The sequence below is a fragment of the Pelobates fuscus genome, chromosome 4, assembly GCF_036172605.1.
Source record: "Pelobates fuscus isolate aPelFus1 chromosome 4, aPelFus1.pri, whole genome shotgun sequence".
Lineage (NCBI taxonomy): Eukaryota > Metazoa > Chordata > Amphibia > Anura > Pelobatidae > Pelobates > Pelobates fuscus.
Genome location: NC_086320.1, coordinates 21,677,482 through 21,693,687, shown reverse-complemented (window position 1 = coordinate 21,693,687; position 16,206 = coordinate 21,677,482). Strand labels below are relative to the sequence as shown.

At 39.0% G+C, this 16,206-nt stretch overlaps 4 non-coding genes across 4 annotated transcripts; all 4 read right to left on the bottom strand.

The window, feature by feature from the left end:
• Window positions 1–6,910: 6,910 nt before the first annotated feature.
• Window positions 6,911–6,999, bottom strand: TRNAY-GUA (transfer RNA tyrosine (anticodon GUA)). The gene is given in 2 exon segments: window positions 6,911–6,946; window positions 6,963–6,999. It is a non-coding gene; the product is annotated as a tRNA-Tyr (tRNA).
• Window positions 7,000–9,715: 2,716 nt separating this feature from the next.
• Window positions 9,716–9,804, bottom strand: TRNAY-GUA (transfer RNA tyrosine (anticodon GUA)). The gene is given in 2 exon segments: window positions 9,716–9,751; window positions 9,768–9,804. It is a non-coding gene; the product is annotated as a tRNA-Tyr (tRNA).
• A 2,176-nt stretch (window positions 9,805–11,980) lies between these two features.
• Window positions 11,981–12,069, bottom strand: TRNAY-GUA (transfer RNA tyrosine (anticodon GUA)). The gene is given in 2 exon segments: window positions 11,981–12,016; window positions 12,033–12,069. It is a non-coding gene; the product is annotated as a tRNA-Tyr (tRNA).
• Window positions 12,070–13,490: 1,421 nt separating this feature from the next.
• On the bottom strand, window positions 13,491–13,579 carry TRNAY-GUA (transfer RNA tyrosine (anticodon GUA)). Its single transcript is given in 2 exon segments — window positions 13,491–13,526; window positions 13,543–13,579. It is a non-coding gene; the product is annotated as a tRNA-Tyr (tRNA).
• Between the last annotated feature and the right edge of the window lie 2,627 nt (window positions 13,580–16,206).

Below are 16,206 nucleotides of genomic sequence, written 5' to 3'. Positions count from 1 at the left end.
TCCTTCGAGCCAGAATTTAACCAGTGACCTAAGGATTGCTATCATATACCAACTACAGTCCTCCGCTCTACCAGCTGAGCTATCGAAGGTAATTTGTGAGTTCACTCAATGTCAAAGTAGGACATTTTTGAAGAATCAGGTAAGCAGTTAAACATTTTGCAACATGCTGCTGTGGCAATGACATCCAGGTAAACAAAAAGTTCAACTAAGCACCCTTCATTTAAAAGAAGAAGCATCGATCCCGCTACCTCTCACATGCTAAGCGAGCACTCTACCATTTGAGCTAATCCCCCACTATTCCGCTCTCATCTTTTGTAATGGCACCCTGGGCATAAAGGGGTGCCATTACAAAATGGGTAATGTAATTATCACAAGCAGAGAAATACAGTTTTTCCACATTATTCATAACTTTAAAAGTATGCATCACATTCACATAAAACTTACATTTTCAGAATCAGCATACTCCAAATACAAACATATGTCAAAATCATACAAATTGGTCCAGTGGTTCAAAAGATAGATCGTAGTCCTTTGTGACCAAATGAAGCATGGCTTTTCTGCCCAAAACCAGTTCCACAGAGTCTTCTATCCTGGAGATAATTGGGAAGTAATCCAATTATCTCCAAGGACAGATGCAAAACTCCATTAAGCACATGGCAGTAAAAAGACAGTAAAATACACAAGGTTACATTTATTACATAAAATACAGACATGCAACATACAGTCCTCTGCTCTACAAGAGAGAAAAACACATGTCCTTCGAGCCAGAATTGAACCAGCGACCTAAGGATTGCTATCATATACCAACTACAGTCCTCCGCTCTACCAGCTGAGCTATCGAAGGTAATTTGTGAGTTCACTCAATGTCAAAGTAGGACATTTTTGAAGAATCAGGTAAGCAGTTAAACATTTTGCAACATGCTGCTGTGGCAATGACATCCAGGTAAACAAAAAGTTGAACTAAGCACCCTTCATTTAAAAGAAGAAGCATCGATCCCGCTACCTCTCACATGCTAAGCGAGCACTCTACCATTTGAGCTAATCCCCCACTATTCCGCTCTCATCTTTTGTAATGGCACCCTGGGCATAAAGGGGTGCCATTACAAAATGGGTAATGTAATTATCACAAGCAGAGAAATACAGTTTTTCCACATTATTCATAACTTTAAAAGTATGCATCACATTCACATAAAACTTACATTTTCAGAATCAGCATACTCCAAATACAAACATACGTCAAAATCATACAAATTGGTCCAGTGGTTCAAAAGATAGATCGTAGTCCTTTGTGACCAAATGAAGCATGGCTTTTCTGCCCAAAACCAGTTCCACAGAGTCTTCTATCCTGGAGGTAATTGGGAAGTAATCCAATTATCTCCAAGGACAGATGCAAAACTCCATTAAGCACATGGCAGTAAAAAGACAGTAAAATACACAAGGTTACATTTATTACATAAAATACAGACATGCAACATACAGTCTAAGCACCCTTCATTTAAAAGAAGAAGCAGCCACTGGAGAATGCGGGCATCGATCCCGCTACATCTCACATGCTAAGCGAGCGCTCTACCATTTGAGCTAATCCCCCACTTTTCCGCTCTCATCTTTTGTAATGGCACCCTGGGCATAAAGGGGTGCCATTACAAAATGGGTAATGTAATTATCACAAGCAGAGAAATACAGTTTTTCCACATTATTCATAACTTTAAAAGTATGCATCACATTCACATAAAACTTACATTTTCAGAATCAGCATACTCCAAATACAAACATACGTCAAAATCATACAAATTGGTAGAGTGGTTCAAAAGATAGATCGTAGTCCTTTGTGACCAAATGAAGCATGGCTTTTCTGCCCAAAACCAGTTCCACAGAGTCTTCTATCCTGGAGGTAATTGGGAAGTAATCCAATTATCTCCAAGGACAGATGCAAAACTCCATTAAGCACATGGCAGTAAAAAGACAGTAAAATACACAAGGTTACATTTATTACATAAAATACAGACATGCAACATACAGTCTAAGCACCCTTCATTTAAAAGAAGAAGCAGCCACTGGAGAATGCGGGCATCGATCCCGCTACCTCTCACATGCTAAGCGAGCGCTCTACCATTTGAGCTAATCCCCCACTTTTCCACTCTCATCTTTTGTAATGGCACCCTGGGCATAAAGGGGTGCCATTACAAAATGGGTAATGTAATTATCACAAGCAGAGAAATACAGTTTTTCCACATTATTCATAACTTTAAAAGTATGCATCACATTCACATAAAACTTACATTTTCAGAATCAGCATACTCCAAATACAAACATAGGTCAGAATCATACAAATTGGTCCAGTGGTTCAAAAGATAGATCGTAGTCCTTTGTGACCAAATGAAGCATGGCTTTTCTGCCCAAAACCAGTTCCACAGAGTCTTCTATCCTGGAGGTAATTGGGAAGTAATCCAATTATCTCCAAGGACAGATGCAAAACTCCATTAAGCACATGGCAGTAAAAAGACAATAAAATACACAATGTTACATTTATTACATAAAATACAGACATGCAACATACAGTCTAAGCACCCTTCATTTAAAAGAAGAAGCAGCCACTGGAGAATGCGGGCATCGATCCCGCTACCTCTCACATGCTAAGCGAGCGCTCTACCATTTGAGCTAATCCCCCACTTTTCCACTCTCATCTTTTGTAATGGCACCCTGGGCATAAAGGGGTGCCATTACAAAATGGGTAATGTAATTATCACAAGAAGAGAAATACAGTTTTTCCACATTATTCATAACTTTAAAAGTATGCATCACATTCACATAAAACTTACATTTTCAGAATCAGCATACTCCAAATACAAACATACGTCAGAATCATACAAATTGGTCCAGTGGTTCAAAAGATAGATCGTAGTCCTTTGTGACCAAATGAAGCATGGCTTTTCTGCCCAAAACCAGTTCCACAGAGTCTTCTATCCTGGAGGTAATTGGGAAGTAATCCAATTATCTCCAAGGACAGATGCAAAACTCCATTAAGCACATGGCAGTAAAAAGACAGTAAAATACACAAGGTTACATTTATTACATAAAATACAGACATGCAACATACAGTCTAAGCACCCTTCATTTAAAAGAAGAAGCAGCCACTGGAGAATGCGGGCATCGATCCCGCTACCTCTCACATGCTAAGCGAGCGCTCTACCATTTGAGCTAATCCCCCACTTTTCCACTCTCATCTTTTGTAATGGCACCCTGGGCATAAAGGGGTGCCATTACAAAATGGGTAATGTAATTATCACAAGCAGAGAAATACAGTTTTTCCACATTATTCATAACTTTAAAAGTATGCATCACATTCACATAAAACTTACATTTTCAGAATCAGCATACTCCAAATACAAACATACGTCAAAATCATACAAATTGGTAGAGTGGTTCAAAAGATAGATCGTAGTCCTTTGTGACCAAACGAAGCATGGCTTTTCTGCCCAAAACCAGTTCTACAGAGTCTTCTATCCTGGAGATAATTGGGAAGTAATCCAATTATCTCCAAGGACAGATGCAAAACTCCATTAAGCACATGGCAGTAAAAAGACAGTAAAATACACAAGGTTACATTTATTACATAAAATACAGACATGCAACATACAGTCTAAGCACCCTTCATTTAAAAGAAGAAGCAGCCACTGGAGAATGCGGGCATCGATCCCGCTACCTCTCACATGCTAAGCGAGCGCTCTACCATTTGAGCTAATCCCCCACTTTTCCACTCTCATCTTTTGTAATGGCACCCTGGGCATAAAGGGGTGCCATTACAAAATGGGTAATGTAATTATCACAAGCAGAGAAATACAGTTTTTCCACATTATTCATAACTTTAAAAGTATGCATCACATTCACATAAAACTTACATTTTCAGAATCAGCATACTCCAAATACAAACATACGTCAAAATCATACAAATTGGTAGAGTGGTTCAAAAGATAGATCGTAGTCCTTTGTGACCAAATGAAGCATGGCTTTTCTGCCCAAAACCAGTTCCACAGAGTCTTCTATCCTGGAGGTAATTGGGAAGTAATCCAATTATCTCCAAGGACAGATGCAAAACTCCATTAAGCACATGGCAGTAAAAAGACAGTAAAATACACAAGGTTACATTTATTACATAAAATACAGACATGCAACATACAGTCTAAGCACCCTTCATTTAAAAGAAGAAGCAGCCACTGGAGAATGCGGGCATCGATCCCGCTACCTCTCACATGCTAAGCGAGCGCTCTACCATTTGAGCTAATCCCCCACTTTTCCACTCTCATCTTTTGTAATGGCACCCTGGGCATAAAGGGGTGCCATTACAAAATGGGTAATGTAATTATCACAAGCAGAGAAATACAGTTTTTCCACATTATTCATAACTTTAAAAGTATGCATCACATTCACATAAAACTTACATTTTCAGAATCAGCATACTCCAAATACAAACATAGGTCAGAATCATACAAATTGGTCCAGTGGTTCAAAAGATAGATCGTAGTCCTTTGTGACCAAATGAAGCATGGCTTTTCTGCCCAAAACCAGTTCCACAGAGTCTTCTATCCTGGAGGTAATTGGGAAGTAATCCAATTATCTCCAAGGACAGATGCAAAACTCCATTAAGCACATGGCAGTAAAAAGACAATAAAATACACAATGTTACATTTATTACATAAAATACAGACATGCAACATACAGTCTAAGCACCCTTCATTTAAAAGAAGAAGCAGCCACTGGAGAATGCGGGCATCGATCCCGCTACCTCTCACATGCTAAGCGAGCGCTCTACCATTTGAGCTAATCCCCCACTTTTCCACTCTCATCTTTTGTAATGGCACCCTGGGCATAAAGGGGTGCCATTACAAAATGGGTAATGTAATTATCACAAGAAGAGAAATACAGTTTTTCCACATTATTCATAACTTTAAAAGTATGCATCACATTCACATAAAACTTACATTTTCAGAATCAGCATACTCCAAATACAAACATACGTCAGAATCATACAAATTGGTCCAGTGGTTCAAAAGATAGATCGTAGTCCTTTGTGACCAAATGAAGCATGGCTTTTCTGCCCAAAACCAGTTCCACAGAGTCTTCTATCCTGGAGGTAATTGGGAAGTAATCCAATTATCTCCAAGGACAGATGCAAAACTCCATTAAGCACATGGCAGTAAAAAGACAGTAAAATACACAAGGTTACATTTATTACATAAAATACAGACATGCAACATACAGTCTAAGCACCCTTCATTTAAAAGAAGAAGCAGCCACTGGAGAATGCGGGCATCGATCCCGCTACCTCTCACATGCTAAGCGAGCGCTCTACCATTTGAGCTAATCCCCCACTTTTCCACTCTCATATTTTGTAATGGCACCCTGGGCATAAAGGGGTGCCATTACAAAATGGGTAATGTAATTATCACAAGCAGAGAAATACAGTTTTTCCACATTATTCATAACTTTAAAAGTATGCATCACATTCACATAAAACTTACATTTTCAGAATCAGCATACTCCAAATACAAACATACGTCAAAATCATACAAATTGGTAGAGTGGTTCAAAAGATAGATCGTAGTCCTTTGTGACCAAACGAAGCATGGCTTTTCTGCCCAAAACCAGTTCTACAGAGTCTTCTATCCTGGAGATAATTGGGAAGTAATCCAATTATCTCCAAGGACAGATGCAAAACTCCATTAAGCACATGGCAGTAAAAAGACAGTAAAATACACAAGGTTACATTTATTACATAAAATACAGACATGCAACATACAGTCTAAGCACCCTTCATTTAAAAGAAGAAACAGCCACTGGAGAATGCGGGCATCGATCCCGCTACCTCTCACATGCTAAGCGAGCGCTCTACCATTTGAGCTAATCCCCCACTTTTCCACTCTCATCTTTTGTAATGGCACCCTGGGCATAAAGGGGTGCCATTACAAAATGGGTAATGTAATTATCACAAGCAGAGAAATACAGTTTTTCCACATTATTCATAACTTTAAAAGTATGCATCACATTCACATAAAACTTACATTTTCAGAATCAGCATACTCCAAATACAAACATACGTCAGAATCATACAAATTGGTCCAGTGGTTCAAAAGATAGATCGTAGTCCTTTGTGACCAAATGAAGCATGGCTTTTCTGCCCAAAACCAGTTCCACAGAGTCTTCTATCCTGGAGGTAATTGGGAAGTAATCCAATTATCTCCAAGGACAGATGCAAAACTCCATTAAGCACATGGCAGTAAAAAGACAGTAAAATACACAAGGTTACATTTATTACATAAAATACAGACATGCAACATACAGTCTAAGCACCCTTCATTTAAAAGAAGAAGCAGCCACTGGAGAATGCGGGCATCGATCCCGCTACCTCTCACATGCTAAGCGAGCGCTCTACCATTTGAGCTAATCCCCCACTTTTCCACTCTCATCTTTTGTAATGGCACCCTGGGCATAAAGGGGTGCCATTACAAAATGGGTAATGTAATTATCACAAGCAGAGAAATACAGTTTTTCCACATTATTCATAACTTTAAAAGTATGCATCACATTCACATAAAACTTACATTTTCAGAATCAGCATACTCCAAATACAAACATACGTCAGAATCATACAAATTGGTCCAGTGGTTCAAAAGATAGATCATAGTCCTTTGTGACCAAATGAAGCATGGCTTTTCTGCCCAAAACCAGTTCCACAGAGTCTTCTATCCTGGAGATAATTGGGAAGTAATCCAATTATCTCCAAGGACAGATGCAAAACTCCATTAAGCACATGGCAGTAAAAAGACAGTAAAATACACAAGGTTATATTTATTACATAAAATACAGACATGCAACATACAGTCCTCTGCTCTACAAGAGAGAAAAACACATGTCCTTCGAGCCGGAATTGAACCAGCGACCTAAGGATTGCTATCATATACCAACTACAGTCCTCCGCTCTACCAGCTGAGCTATCGAAGGTAATTTGTGAGTTCACTCAATGTCAAAGTAGGACATTTTTAAAGAATCAGGTAAGCAGTTAAACATTTTGCAACATGCTGCTGTGGCAATGACATCCAGGTAAACAAAAAGTTCAACTAAGCACCCTTCATTTAAAAGAAGAAGCATCGATCCCGCTACCTCTCACATGCTAAGCGAGCACTCTACCATTTGAGCTAATCCCCCACTATTCCGCTCTCATCTTTTGTAATGGCACCCTGGGCATAAAGGGGTGCCATTACAAAATGGGTAATGTAATTATCACAAGCAGAGAAATACAGTTTTTCCACATTATTCATAACTTTAAAAGTATGCATCACATTCACATAAAACTTACATTTTCAGAATCAGCATACTCCAAATACAAACATAGGTCAGAATCATACAAATTGGTACAGTGGTTCAAAAGATAGATCGTAGTCCTTTGTGACCAAATGAAGCATGGCTTTTCTGCCCAAAACCAGTTCCACAGAGTCTTCTATCCTGGAGATAATTGGGAAGTAATCCAATTATCTCCAAGGACAGATGCAAAACTCCATTAAGCACATGGCAGTAAAAAGACAGTAAAATACACAAGGTTACATTTATTACATAAAATACAGACATGCAACATACAGTCTAAGCACCCTTCATTTAAAAGAAGAAGCAGCCACTGGAGAATGCGGGCATCGATCCCGCTACCTCTCACATGCTAAGCGAGCGCTCTACCATTTGAGCTAATCCCCCACTTTTCCACTCTCATCTTTTGTAATGGCACCCTGGGCATAAAGGGGTGCCATTACAAAATGGGTAATGTAATTATCACAAGCAGAGAAATACAGTTTTTCCACATTATTCATAACTTTAAAAGTATGCATCACATTCACATAAAACTTACATTTTCAGAATCAGCATACTCCAAATACAAACATAGGTCAGAATCATACAAATTGGTACAGTGGTTCAAAAGATAGATCGTAGTCCTTTGTGACCAAATGAAGCATGGCTTTTCTGCCCAAAACCAGTTCCACAGAGTCTTCTATCCTGGAGATAATTGGGAAGTAATCCAATTATCTCCAAGGACAGATGCAAAACTCCATTAAGCACATGGCAGTAAAAAGACAGTAAAATACACAAGGATATATTTATTACATAAAATACAGACATGCAACATACAGTCCTCTGCTCTACAAGAGAGAAAAACACATGTCCTTCGAGCCAGAATTTAACCAGCGACCTAAGGATTGCTATCATATACCAACTACAGTCCTCCGCTCTACCAGCTGAGCTATCGAAGGTAATTTGTGAGTTCACTCAATGTCAAAGTAGGACATTTTTGAAGAATCAGGTAAGCAGTTAAACATTTTGCAACATGCTGCTGTGGCAATGACATCCAGGTAAACAAAAAGTTCAACTAAGCACCCTTCATTTAAAAGAAGAAGCATCGATCCCGCTACCTCTCACATGCTAAGCGAGCACTCTACCATTTGAGCTAATCCCCCACTATTCCGCTCTCATCTTTTGTAATGGCACCCTGGGCATAAAGGGGTGCCATTACAAAATGGGTAATGTAATTATCACAAGCAGAGAAATACAGTTTTTCCACATTATTCATAACTTTAAAAGTATGCATCACATTCACATAAAACTTACATTTTCAGAATCAGCATACTCCAAATACAAACATACGTCAAAATCATACAAATTGGTCCAGTGGTTCAAAAGATAGATCGTAGTCCTTTGTGACCAAATGAAGCATGGCTTTTCTGCCCAAAACCAGTTCCACAGAGTCTTCTATCCTGGAGATAATTGGGAAGTAATCCAATTATCTCCAAGGACAGATGCAAAACTCCATTAAGCAAATGGCAGTAAAAAGACAGTAAAATACACAAGGTTACATTTATTACATAAAATACATACATGCAACATACAGTCCTCTGCTCTACAAGAGAGAAAAGCAAATGTCCTTCGAGCCAGAATTGAACCAGCGACCTAAGGATTGCTATCATATACCAACTACAGTCCTCCGCTCTACCAGCTGAGCTATCGAAGGTAATTTGTGAATTCACTCAATGTCAAAGTAGGACATTTTTGAAGAATCGGGTAAGCAGTTAAACATTTTGCAACATGCTGCTGTGGCAATGACATCCAGGTAAACAAAAAGTTCAACTAAGCACCCTTCATTTAAAAGAAGAAGCATCGATCCCGCTACATCTCACATGCTAAGCGAGCACTCTACCATTTGAGCTAATCCCCCACTATTCCGCTCTCATCTTTTGTAATGGCACCCTGGGCATAAAGGGGTGCCATTACAAAATGGGTAATGTAATTATCACAAGCAGAGAAATACAGTTTTTCCACATTATTCATAACTTTAAAAGTATGCATCACATTCACATAAAACTTACATTTTCAGAATCAGCATACTCCAAATACAAACATAGGTCAGAATCATACAAATTGGTCCAGTGGTTCAAAAGATAGATCGTAGTCCTTTGTGACCAAATGAAGCATGGCTTTTCTGCCCAAAACCAGTTCCACAGAGTCTTCTATCCTGGAGATAATTGGGAAGTAATCCAATTATCTCCAAGGACAGATGCAAAACTCCGTTAAGCACATGGCAGTAAAAAGACAGTAAAATACACAAGGTTACATTTATTACATAAAATACAGACATGCAACATACAGTCCTCTGCTCTACAAGAGAGAAAAACAAATGTCCTTCGAGCCGGAATTGAACCAGCGACCTAAGGATTGCTATCATATACCAACTACAGTCCTCCGCTCTACCAGCTGAGCTATCGAAGGTAATTCGTGAGTTCACTCAATGTCAAAGTAGGACATTTTTGAAGAATCAGGTAAGCAGTTAAACATTTTGCAACATGCTGCTGTGGCAATGACATCCAGGTAAACAAAAAGTTCAACTAAGCACCCTTCATTTAAAAGAAGAAGCATCGATCCCGCTACCTCTCACATGCTAAGCGAGCACTCTACCATTTGAGCTAATCCCCCACTATTCCGCTCTCATCTTTTGTAATGGCACCCTGGGCATAAAGGGGTGCCATTACAAAATGGGTAATGTAATTATCACAAGCAGAGAAATACAGTTTTTCCACATTATTCATAACTTTAAAAGTATGCATCACATTCACATAAAACTTACATTTTCAGAATCAGCATACTCCAAATACAAACATACGTCAAAATCATACAAATTGGTCCAGTGGTTCAAAAGATAGATCGTAGTCCTTTGTGACCAAATGAAGCATGGCTTTTCTGCCCAAAACCAGTTCCACAGAGTCTTCTATCCTGGAGATAATTGGGAAGTAATCCAATTATCTCCAAGGACAGATGCAAAACTCCATTAAGCAAATGGCAGTAAAAAGACAGTAAAATACACAAGGTTACATTTATTACATAAAATACAGACATGCAACATACAGTCCTCTGCTCTACAAGAGAGAAAAGCAAATGTCCTTCGAGCCAGAATTGAACCAGCGACCTAAGGATTGCTATCATATACCAACTACAGTCCTCCGCTCTACCAGCTGAGCTATCGAAGGTAATTTGTGAATTCACTCAATGTCAAAGTAGGACATTTTTGAAGAATCGGGTAAGCAGTTAAACATTTTGCAACATGCTGCTGTGGCAATGACATCCAGGTAAACAAAAAGTTCAACTAAGCACCCTTCATTTAAAAGAAGAAGCATCGATCCCGCTACATCTCACATGCTAAGCGAGCACTCTACCATTTGAGCTAATCCCCCACTATTCCGCTCTCATCTTTTGTAATGGCACCCTGGGCATAAAGGGGTGCCATTACAAAATGGGTAATGTAATTATCACAAGCAGAGAAATACAGTTTTTCCACATTATTCATAACTTTAAAAGTATGCATCACATTCACATAAAACTTACATTTTCAGAATCAGCATACTCCAAATACAAACATAGGTCAGAATCATACAAATTGGTCCAGTGGTTCAAAAGATAGATCGTAGTCCTTTGTGACCAAATGAAGCATGGCTTTTCTGCCCAAAACCAGTTCCATAGAGTCTTCTATCCTGGAGATAATTGGGAAGTAATCCAATTATCTCCAAGGACAGATGCAAAACTCCGTTAAGCACATGGCAGTAAAAAGACAGTAAAATACACAAGGTTACATTTATTACATAAAATACAGACATGCAACATACAGTCCTCTGCTCTACAAGAGAGAAAAGCAAATGTCCTTCGAGCCAGAATTGAACCAGCGACCTAAGGATTGCTATCATATACCAACTACAGTCCTCCGCTCTACCAGCTGAGCTATCGAAGGTAATTTGTGAATTCACTCAATGTCAAAGTAGGACATTTTTGAAGAATCGGGTAAGCAGTTAAACATTTTGCAACATGCTGCTGTGGCAATGACATCCAGGTAAACAAAAAGTTCAACTAAGCACCCTTCATTTAAAAGAAGAAGCATCGATCCCGCTACATCTCACATGCTAAGCGAGCACTCTACCATTTGAGCTAATCCCCCACTATTCCGCTCTCATCTTTTGTAATGGCACCCTGGGCATAAAGGGGTGCCATTACAAAATGGGTAATGTAATTATCACAAGCAGAGAAATACAGTTTTTCCACATTATTCATAACTTTAAAAGTATGCATCACATTCACATAAAACTTACATTTTCAGAATCAGCATACTCCAAATACAAACATAGGTCAGAATCATACAAATTGGTCCAGTGGTTCAAAAGATAGATCGTAGTCCTTTGTGACCAAATGAAGCATGGCTTTTCTGCCCAAAACCAGTTCCACAGAGTCTTCTATCCTGGAGATAATTGGGAAGTAATCCAATTATCTCCAAGGACAGATGCAAAACTCCGTTAAGCACATGGCAGTAAAAAGACAGTAAAATACACAAGGTTACATTTATTACATAAAATACAGACATGCAACATACAGTCCTCTGCTCTACAAGAGAGAAAAACAAATGTCCTTCGAGCCGGAATTGAACCAGCGACCTAAGGATTGCTATCATATACCAACTACAGTCCTCCGCTCTACCAGCTGAGCTATCGAAGGTAATTCGTGAGTTCACTCAATGTCAAAGTAGGACATTTTTGAAGAATCAGGTAAGCAGTTAAACATTTTGCAACATGCTGCTGTGGCAATGACATCCAGGTAAACAAAAAGTTCAACTAAGCACCCTTCATTTAAAAGAAGAAGCATCGATCCCGCTACCTCTCACATGCTAAGCGAGCACTCTACCATTTGAGCTAATCCCCCACTATTCCGCTCTCATCTTTTGTAATGGCACCCTGGGCATAAAGGGGTGCCATTACAAAATGGGTAATGTAATTATCACAAGCAGAGAAATACAGTTTTTCCACATTATTCATAACTTTAAAAGTATGCATCACATTCACATAAAACTTACATTTTCAGAATCAGCATACTCCAAATACAAACATACGTCAAAATCATACAAATTGGTCCAGTGGTTCAAAAGATAGATCGTAGTCCTTTGTGACCAAATGAAGCATGGCTTTTCTGCCCAAAACCAGTTCCACAGAGTCTTCTATCCTGGAGATAATTGGGAAGTAATCCAATTATCTCCAAGGACAGATGCAAAACTCCATTAAGCAAATGGCAGTAAAAAGACAGTAAAATACACAAGGTTACATTTATTACATAAAATACAGACATGCAACATACAGTCCTCTGCTCTACAAGAGAGAAAAGCAAATGTCCTTCGAGCCAGAATTGAACCAGCGACCTAAGGATTGCTATCATATACCAACTACAGTCCTCCGCTCTACCAGCTGAGCTATCGAAGGTAATTTGTGAATTCACTCAATGTCAAAGTAGGACATTTTTGAAGAATCGGGTAAGCAGTTAAACATTTTGCAACATGCTGCTGTGGCAATGACATCCAGGTAAACAAAAAGTTCAACTAAGCACCCTTCATTTAAAAGAAGAAGCATCGATCCCGCTACATCTCACATGCTAAGCGAGCACTCTACCATTTGAGCTAATCCCCCACTATTCCGCTCTCATCTTTTGTAATGGCACCCTGGGCATAAAGGGGTGCCATTACAAAATGGGTAATGTAATTATCACAAGCAGAGAAATACAGTTTTTCCACATTATTCATAACTTTAAAAGTATGCATCACATTCACATAAAACTTACATTTTCAGAATCAGCATACTCCAAATACAAACATAGGTCAGAATCATACAAATTGGTCCAGTGGTTCAAAAGATAGATCGTAGTCCTTTGTGACCAAATGAAGCATGGCTTTTCTGCCCAAAACCAGTTCCATAGAGTCTTCTATCCTGGAGATAATTGGGAAGTAATCCAATTATCTCCAAGGACAGATGCAAAACTCCGTTAAGCACATGGCAGTAAAAAGACAGTAAAATACACAAGGTTACATTTATTACATAAAATACAGACATGCAACATACAGTCCTCTGCTCTACAAGAGAGAAAAACAAATGTCCTTCGAGCCGGAATTGAACCAGCGACCTAAGGATTGCTATCATATACCAACTACAGTCCTCCGCTCTACCAGCTGAGCTATCGAAGGTAATTCGTGAGTTCACTCAATGTCAAAGTAGGACATTTTTGAAGAATCAGGTAAGCAGTTAAACATTTTGCAACATGCTGCTGTGGCAATGACATCCAGGTAAACAAAAAGTTCAACTAAGCACCCTTCATTTAAAAGAAGAAGCATCGATCCCGCTACCTCTCACATGCTAAGCGAGCACTCTACCATTTGAGCTAATCCCCCACTATTCCGCTCTCATCTTTTGTAATGGCACCCTGGGCATAAAGGGGTGCCATTACAAAATGGGTAATGTAATTATCACAAGCAGAGAAATACAGTTTTTCCACATTATTCATAACTTTAAAAGTATGCATCACATTCACATAAAACTTACATTTTCAGAATCAGCATACTCCAAATACAAACATACGTCAAAATCATACAAATTGGTCCAGTGGTTCAAAAGATAGATCGTAGTCCTTTGTGACCAAATGAAGCATGGCTTTTCTGCCCAAAACCAGTTCCACAGAGTCTTCTATCCTGGAGATAATTGGGAAGTAATCCAATTATCTCCAAGGACAGATGCAAAACTCCATTAAGCACATGGCAGTAAAAAGACAGAAAAATACACAAGGTTACATTTATTACATAAAATACAGACATTCAACATACAGTCTAAGCACCCTTCATTTAAAAGAAGAAGCAGCCACTGGAGAATGCGGGCATCGATCCTGCTACCTCTCACATGCTAAGCGAGCGCTCTACCATTTGAGCTAATCCCCCACTTTTCTGCTCTCATCTTTTGTAATGGCACCCTGGGCATAAAGGGGTGCCATTACAAAATGGGTAATGTAATTATCACAAGCAGAGAAATACAGTTTTTCCACATTATTCATAACTTTAAAAGTATGCATCACATTCACATAAAACTTACATTTTCAGAATCAGCATACTCCAAATACAAACATATGTCAAAATCATACAAATTGGTCCAGTGGTTCAAAAGATAGATCGTAGTCCTTTGTGACCAAATGAAGCATGGCTTTTCTGCCCAAAACCAGTTCCACAGAGTCTTCTATCCTGGAGATAATTGGGAAGTAATCCAATTATCTCCAAGGACAGATGCAAAACTCCATTAAGCACATGGCAGTAAAAAGACAGTAAAATACACAAGGTTATATTTATTACATAAAATACAGACATGCAACATACAGTCCTCTGCTCTACAAGAGAGAAAAACACATGTCCTTCGAGCCAGAATTTAACCAGTGACCTAAGGATTGCTATCATATACCAACTACAATCCTCCGCTCTACCAGCTGAGCTATCGAAGGTAATTTGTGAGTTCACTCAATGTCAAAGTAGGACATTTTTGAAGAATCAGGTAAGCAGTTAAACATTTTGCAACATGCTGCTGTGGCAATGACATCCAGGTAAACAAAAAAATCAACTAAGCACCCTTCATTTAAAAGAAGAAGCATCGATCCCGCTACCTCTCACATGCTAAGCGAGCACTCTACCATTTGAGCTAATCCCCCACTATTCCGCTCTCATCTTTTGTAATGGCACCCTGGGCATAAAGGGGTGCCATTACAAAATGGGTAATGTAATTATCACAAGCAGAGAAATACAGTTTTTCCACATTATTCATAACTTTAAAAGTATGCATCACATTCACATAAAACTTACATTTTCAGAATCAGCATACTCCAAATACAAACATACGTCAAAATCATACAAATTGGTACAGTGGTTCAAAAGATAGATCGTAGTCCTTTGTGACCAAATGAAGCATGGCTTTTCTGCCCAAAACCAGTTCCACAGAGTCTTCTATCCTGGAGATAATTGGGAAGTAATCCAATTATCTCCAAGGACAGATGCAAAACTCCATTAAGCACATGGCAGTAAAAAGACAGAAAAATACACAAGGTTACATTTATTACATAAAATACAGACATTCAACATACAGTCTAAGCACCCTTCATTTAAAAGAAGAAACAGCCACTGGAGAATGCGGGCATCGATCCCGCTACCTCTCACATGCTAAGCGAGCGCTCTACCATTTGAGCTAATCCCCCACTTTTCCGCTCTCATCTTTTGTAATGGCACCCTGGGCATAAAGGGGTGCCATTACAAAATGGGTAATGTAATTATCACAAGCAGAGAAATACAGTTTTTCCACATTATTCATAACTTTAAAAGTATGCATCACATTCACATAAAACTTACATTTTCAGAATCAACATACTCCAAATACAAACATACGTCAAAATCATACAAATTGGTCCAGTGGTTCAAAAGATAGATCGTAGTCCTTTGTGACCAAATGAAGCATGGCTTTTCTGCCCAAAACCAGTTCCACAGAGTCTTCTATCCTGGAGATAATTGGGAAGTAATCCAATTATCTCCAAGGACAGATGCAAAACTCCATTAAGCACATGGCAGTAAAAAGACAGAAAAATACACAAGGTTACATTTATTACATAAAATACAGACATTCAACATACAGTCTAAGCACCCTTCATTTAAAAGAAGAAGCAGCCACTGGAGAATGCGGGCATCGATCCTGCTACCTCTCACATGCTAAGCAAGCGCTCTACCATTTGAGCTAATCCCCCACTTTTCCGCTCTCATCTTTTGTAATGGCACCCTGGGCATAAAGGGGT